Raw genomic sequence first — 7,369 nt, forward strand, 5'->3', positions numbered from 1 at the left:
CTTAGAAATTTTACTTTTGGCTCAGACGATATTTTAAACAGGAGCTGGTTCTCGGCAAATCAAACCTTGGTTGATTTCCATTCTAATTCTATTCAAGTTGCCCATCATTTGATCAGAGCATCTGCTTCTGATCCTTCATTTTGGAAATCATAATTCCTTTGTTAATTAAACTTTGAGTTAGTCAGATGTTTCTATAATCTCATCTCCTTGCATTCTTTCTTCATCTGATTGATTACCGATACTCAATTCAACACCGTCGTGAATCGCCAGATCCATTGTTGGGTTGTTATCTGACAGTGTCCTTCACATCCAAAAATCTTGTGAATTTTTCCTTGATACATAATACCTTTGGTAAATTGTATCACCTGCTTTGACTTCGATACTCTGCTTTCGAACTCGTATCTCTTGCTTGGTTGATGGTTGTATAGATTCGTAAAATGCCCCGATGGGTTGAACTTATGCCTTCCATAATCCTTGTGAACCCGAGAGTTCTCACGGGCCATACTCTATTGGTGTTACACCGAATAAAAATTTCTACACTACAAATTTGTCAAAAGCGAGAAGTAAATGAGAGGTTATGCATTGAAGAAGTGGGAGTCGACCTTGAACTTTGTGTTCATGCCCATAGGCACGATGTAGATCTTATCATGGAAGCTTCTCTTATAATCAAATGTTCCCTTGGTATAAGCTCATCTTGCATCTTTAAATTGATTCTTTGCAATCGTGGTTCCGACCATATTTTCTCCTTGATTCCATTTCCCGGACAAGTTAAAATACTTGTCTTCTGCAGATCATTTCATCTGTCCAACCTCTATTTTGATCTACCTTGAGTATTGCCCCCTGTTATCTCGAGGATATTGTGTCATTGCACTACCTCTTGTGTATTCTCATTGGAATGATACTCCCATCACATCATTCCTATCCTGATCGGCTATATCATTATCAAGAAAATTTTTAACTGTGCTACGTGGTCCTTATGCCCGGAGCAACTTTCAACGATGAGCTAAGCTTATGTCGATCTTCCTCATCTTATCATTTCACCTCGAACAACAAGCTTGACTTCGAGCTTATGTCGAATCCGTGGTTCCCATAGCCTTTCACTTCATCCTTCCTTTTCTACTCAATGGCATTTTCATAGAGTCTCTCGACAAAATCTGTCGTGATCACCGTCAAACACTTTGGCTTCTTCAGAGATGTCAATTCAATTCATGTCCCTCAATGATTTGTGATATCATCGATGACATCTTGACTTTCTGCCACACCAGACCTTGTTGTCCTTGGTTATTCCTTACGTTCTGAGATATCTTCGAATTGTTTCTCAATATCTCTTGGGATCTTCGAACCCAATCTTTACTTGACACCATATCATTGCCGCATCGAAGCATGGCTGTGGTATTTCGAATATCAACAAGAATATCGGAAGCATAATACAAAATGTTTCTCGTTCAATTACCCTCACGCCGTTGTATGGGTAATATCATGATTCTTCCCTCTTCCCATTATCTAAATGCTTTTGAACTTGCTGTCCTATCATGTATATCCTGCTACGCTTTCCTTGGGAAGGACATACTCCCAACTCTTATGTGTAAACACATCTTCCTTTCCTTTGGGTTGTTTGATTCGATAATCATATTTTTCCTTTCCATTGGTTTGCTTAACCCTTCTTGTGATCTATATGATATAAGAAGTAATAATTCCCTGCTTATGTAAACACCTCGCTGTACAACTCTATCAGTAAGACCATGTTACTATTGTTGATGACATTCCCGCAACCCCCGATGGACGAGAACTTTGCCTATTGGTCCGCCTCGTTCAGCGAGCAGGAAAATGGTTCTCTTCGTCCCTCGCCCTTGGTACAAATGTTGTTGCCAACATAACTGACAGTCTATGCTCTGACATGCCTTGCTATCAGCGCCCTTCCTACTTTTAACCCACATGGTGGGCCCATAACCCGCAGTTCCACAGGATCGAAACCTGACTCTCTTGTACACCTCTGTTTCTCAAGTTATTTCTCATGCTTGGCTTCGTATGAAATTCACGAGCCACCTTCCTAGTGATCTATTCTGGTATCAGACGCAATACTTATTCCCATTGCTCTGGACCCCTTCCACCCACTAATTCAGGCAATGAGCGATTGCCTACCCGGTTGAAGCTTCTTATTGCACCTTCTTACCATGCCCTCGAGGACTTTCTTGAATTTCAACTCGAGAGATGCCTCTATGCCACGCTCGATGAGATAGCCCCCAGGTACCTATCTTGTGTTGAGTTCCGTCCGTCCCGAGTCTTTCCCCCTTACTCCACCCCTTAAATCTCGGGACGAGATTTCTTGTAGTGGAGGAGATTTGTAACACCCCGAGAATCATGCTACAGTGATCTCCCCTTTAATGATTCCATGTCATCATGTTTTGCAGACTAAATTGCCACTTGAGAAAAATCAAATCCAAATTCCTTTTGAAATACAAGTCAAATTCTTAATTCTTTCATCTGTCAAACAAAAATGTTCGTTGGGTTGCAAATATTCACAAGCTAATTATCCTGTGGCAACCAACATCATTTGGCTCTCCCTTTAATCCCTAGGCCAATATATAGTGGTCCAACTGCAACACACGTAACCTTTTCAAAATAAAGAAATGTTTATGAGTTTCCAAATGACTCAAGCTTTATGTGCAACTTCAAAATATTGCGCTTGACTTTTGTACCACATTTCAAGCTTAACCAAATTCCTTTGCTATAACAACTAAATAGAAAACAGTGATAGAAATGTAAAGAAAGAGAAAAGAGAAAGAGGAAGAGGAGGACCTAATCTAATGGCGCTATGGCCCATCTAGCAAAAGGGAAGGCCCAGCCCACCTCCCTTGAGTCATCTCCCTCCTCTGTACAGGAGGCAGGGGTCGTGGCAGGCATCCCCCGGCAATGGCCGTGCCTTGCCACGCGTCGGCCATCCGCCGGCTCCTCCCCCTACATCTACCCCGACACGCCTCCCAGGAAACCCTAGCTCTCATCCCCTCCTTCTTGCGCCGTTCTCTCGCGGACAACACACACACGCACTGCCGACGCCATGGTCGATCTCGTCCTCCTGGCCACCATGCTCCCCGACGCTTGGGAGGATGACCAGGAGCTTCACCGCCGTCATCTGCTTCGTCTATGTACGGCGTATCGAGCGGGGCGTCCTCGTATGCTCGTCACAACCGTCTTCTTCCCCGCCACGGTCAACGACCGCCGTCGTCGCTCCGGCCGCACCAGAGCCTCCCCGAGCTCTGTCAAGTCCGGTCGTCCTCTGCGCTCCTAAGCCGCCGAAGGTCATCGTGTGCCCCGCGGTGAGCCCCGTCACTCCCTATTTATCCTCTTCCCTCGTCCCAAACGCCGTAGACCGTCACGCCCGAAGCCACCGGCGCTAGTCCCCGCCCCTCTGGTCGAGACCTCGCGCACCCGCCAGCCCGGGCCATGCCCTGCTCGACCCTGCGCGCCCGCCCGTCCTTCTGCTGCCGCTCGTGCCTGCCCCCTACGCCATGCGCGCAGGCCGAGCTGCGCCACAGTCGCCCGCGCATGTCCACGCCGCCGCAGCGCTCTGCTCGCCTTCTGCAGCCACGCGTGCCCGCTGCCGCCCTCGTCCTGCTCATGCCCGACGCTCCTTGGCCGCGGCCAGCCCACCCCGCGCACGTGTGGCCGTGCCTGTGCTAGCCGCGCCCGCGCCCGCCTTCCCCTGTGCCCGTACGCCGGCTCGCTCACTGCTGCTACTTCCTGTGTGGCCGCCGTCGCTGCCGCTGACGCACCCGCAGGCGCCGGGCCGCGTCCGCTGCCACTCCCTTGCGCGCCCCTGGCCGTCCCTACCCGCGCCCTCGCTTGCCCCTACCTTCCGCCGGCTGCTGCTGTTGCAGATGGCCATGGCCATGGCCATGTCCATGGCCGTGAGCTGTGTGTGGTGTATGATGTGTGTGTGTGTGTGCTCTGTGTGTGCGTGTGGTGTGTGCAGTGTGTGCGTGGCTCCGGCCTCGCCCGCCTTCGGCCAGCCTCGCCGCGCCTGCGCCACGCCATTGCGCTGCCCCTGCTTCCCCATTGCCGATGCTGCTCGCTGCCTACTGTCGCTGCTCTACCTGTACTCCTGCAGCTACAGTAACTGAACGCTAGCTAGCTTTTCTAATTCTACGATGGTTAACCCTCTAGATAGCCCTTAAACTCCGGCAAACAATTGTTAACATGAGTAAAAATAATATGTGAAGGAGGTACACTTGACAAACTTCAGTATACCCCACTGGACCAAATCCATTTGATGCGCGGATTAAATCCTATGAAATTCACAAAATGGTAAGTTTTGTTAGCTGGAAAACTGAAAAACAGCTTTATAATAATAGCTACTTTAGAGCTGTTGATGATCAAGCAAATGAACTCTAATATGGAGGAAGGTGTTACTAACATGTAGATCTCAGAAAAATGCTCATAATGTAAGGCACAAGATCATAGGATGTATAGAACAACAGTTATAGCCTCCGAAAAACAGCTAAGTAATGTTCAAAAACCGAACAGTCCTCAGACTTAGCCAATTTTCAGGAATTCCATAATTTTTGTTTAAACTTCGGAAAATCATAGAAAATAAACCGTAACTCGGATGAAAAGGTTTTATACATGAAAGTTGCTCAGAACGATGAGACGAATCCGAATACGCGGTCCGTTCGTCCGCGAAACGCACCTAGCATAGCAAACACGCAACCTTCCCCCTCCCATTCCTTTGTCCGAAAATGCCTAACTCCGGGAAAACTTTTCCGGATGTTATCCCCCTTCGCCAGTATCGTGTAGCACCACGTTAGAATACCCCTAGTACCGCTTGTTGTCTTGTCATGCATCTGTTTGCTTTGTATTTACTGTTTCTTCCCCCTCTTCTCTCCGGTAGACTCCGAGACTGATGTTGCCCATGTGATCGACTACGTCGACGATGACACTTCTTCTTTTTCAGCAGAGCTACCAGGCATGCAAACCCCCCCTTGAGCATTTCGATATCGCCCATTTCTTTCCATCTCATGCTTGCATTAGAACTGCTACTGCTTTCTGTATGATCCTACTCTGATGCATAGCCTGTTGTTGTTACCTGCTTTCATACCTTACCTGCTTGTCCTAAACTGCTTAGTATAGGTTGGTTAGTGATCCATTAGTGACCCCCACCTTGTCCCAGTTGCCTCACTTTATGTTCGATGACTCGATCAACATGATCGACGTCCAGGCCCCGACACCGCACATCCCCCCCTAGTTGAACGACTCTGCAGAGTTACCATCGAGTGCCGAGGGTGGAACCTCATACATCACTCCTGATGAGACCTCTGTAGTGTAGCTAATCGGTCGTGGTCATCGAGGATGATTTCCTCCTTAACCACTTCCGATACGGTTCTGTCTTGCAACCCCTCAAGTGTGAACCTCGAGGGTGGATCCTCTTACGTTCACCTTGATGATAACATCGAGTGGAATTCACCGGGGGTGATTCCTCGGGTTTTCCCCTTGGTGTTAGACACACAGTTACTATGGTTACTATGACTTTACACTGAACCATGTTACTAAAGACGGATTGACCTGCAAGGTACCCGCGCGAGCTTAGTAGCGAGTGATGTGGAGTCGGGTTGACCTGGAAGGTGCCCGCGAGATAACTACGAGGCGTGGCCGGGCATTCTTAGCCCTTGCCGCAAGTACTCGAGATGGGGCAACAGGGTCACATCTTTCGTGAGTCTATGCTTGTTACCGTGTGCTCCTAATCCACTACGATTTGGATATTTGATCCGAGGGGCCTCTGGCCTGATAGCACTAACCATCACGTGGGCATAGTATGGGCGTTCTGCGTCGTATGCATCAGCCGAAGCTTAATAGACGTCAGCGACTGAGTGGCATGCTCTGGGTTGGACTGGTAAGCACCTACCTTGTTGAAGGAGGTAGCTAGGTCTGCTCACCGGCCGCGTACGCAACGTGCAGGAGTTCCCCAGAGATGGCCCATGACCCCTGGGGGCATAGGTTTAGTCCGGCATGCTGACCTCTTTATTAAGCCTAGGTCGGGTTGCGGCGTATTGTTTGGCCGAGGCCGGGCATGACCCAGGAAAGTGTGTCCGGCCGGAGTTAATCGAGCATGGTGGGTAAGTTGGTGCACCCCTGTAGAGAAGAAAACATCTATCGATAGCCTATCCTACGGTAACGGACACTTGGAGTTGTATCCCGATCGATACAACTAGAACTGGATACTTGTGATGAGAATTGGATGGTGATGAGAATTGGATGGTGATGAGAATTGGATTGTGATGATAACTGGATAGTATGGCTCTGGGATTGCTTTCTCACAGGGAGTCGAGAAAGGATCTCTGGCCGAGGTTGATAACACTTCTACTACTTTACTTTATGCTACTCTACTCCCTCCTGTTGCTGCAAGATGGTGGGTTCCAGAAGATGCTAGTCTTCGATAGGCTAGGCTTTCCCCTTCCCTTCTGGCATTCTGCAGTTTAGTCCACAGATACAACCCATTCCTTTGATACAGATGCATACTTAGTTTAGTTTTGATGTAAGTCTTGCGAATATTTTGGATGAGTACTCACGGTTGCCTTGCTACCTCTTTTCCCCCCTACCCGATTGTTGCGACCAGATGACGGATCCCAGGAGCCAGACGACGCCACTGATGACTACTACTACCCGGAGGATGCCTACTCCTACGTGAAGACCGCAGACGACTAGGAGTAGTTAGGAGGCTCCCAGGCAGGAGGCCTTGCCTTTTCGATCGTTGTTGTTTTTGTGCTAGCCTTCTTAAGGAAAACTTGTCTAACTTATGTTTGTACTCAGATATTGTTGCTTCCGCTGACTCTTGTGTATTCGAGCTTATGTATTCGAGCCCTCGAGGCCCCTGGCTTGTAATATAAAGCTTGTATTATTTTAATTTGTGTCTAGAGTTGTGTTGTGATATATTCCCATGAGTCCTTGATCTTGATCGTACACATTTGCGTGTATGATTAGTGTACGGTCAAATCGGGGGCATCACAAAATCTTTCAAGACGAGGAGGGATTCATTCCGGCCTGGCGAGTATGGTCAATGTCTGTTAAAAGTAATATCAAAAGGGTTTGAAAATTCCAAAAAATTTATAGCAAATGGGATATAAGTTTCTTTTTTTTTTGTTTTTGTTCTTCACTGATATCTTATACATATTTCATTGGATTTAACATGACATAGTACTAATTTATTTTTAAATTTGTTTTAGTATGGCTATTATTTTTGGATCAAGAATATTTCGTTCCCGGCAAAAATTTGCGATTTTTTTCAAAATTTCCCACATATTTTAGTTAATTTTTTGACCGTGGTACTAACCAGAAAATGACCAACAATTCTAAAAATGGAAAACGGGCTGCAATA

General features: G+C 47.3%; 1 long non-coding RNA gene across 1 annotated transcript; it reads left to right on the forward strand.

Annotated features, from left to right (window-relative positions):
- The first annotated feature begins 2,887 nt into the window (after positions 1-2,887).
- On the forward strand, positions 2,888-6,924 carry LOC147979365 (uncharacterized). Its single transcript, XR_015618695.1, has 2 exons — positions 2,888-3,317; positions 6,611-6,924. It is a non-coding gene; the product is annotated as an uncharacterized LOC147979365 (long non-coding RNA).
- Positions 6,925-7,369: the final 445 nt, after the last annotated feature.

This window comes from Triticum urartu, chromosome 3A, assembly GCF_056163025.1.
Source record: "Triticum urartu cultivar PI428250 chromosome 3A, HENAU_Tu73, whole genome shotgun sequence".
Taxonomy (NCBI): domain Eukaryota; kingdom Viridiplantae; phylum Streptophyta; class Magnoliopsida; order Poales; family Poaceae; genus Triticum; species Triticum urartu.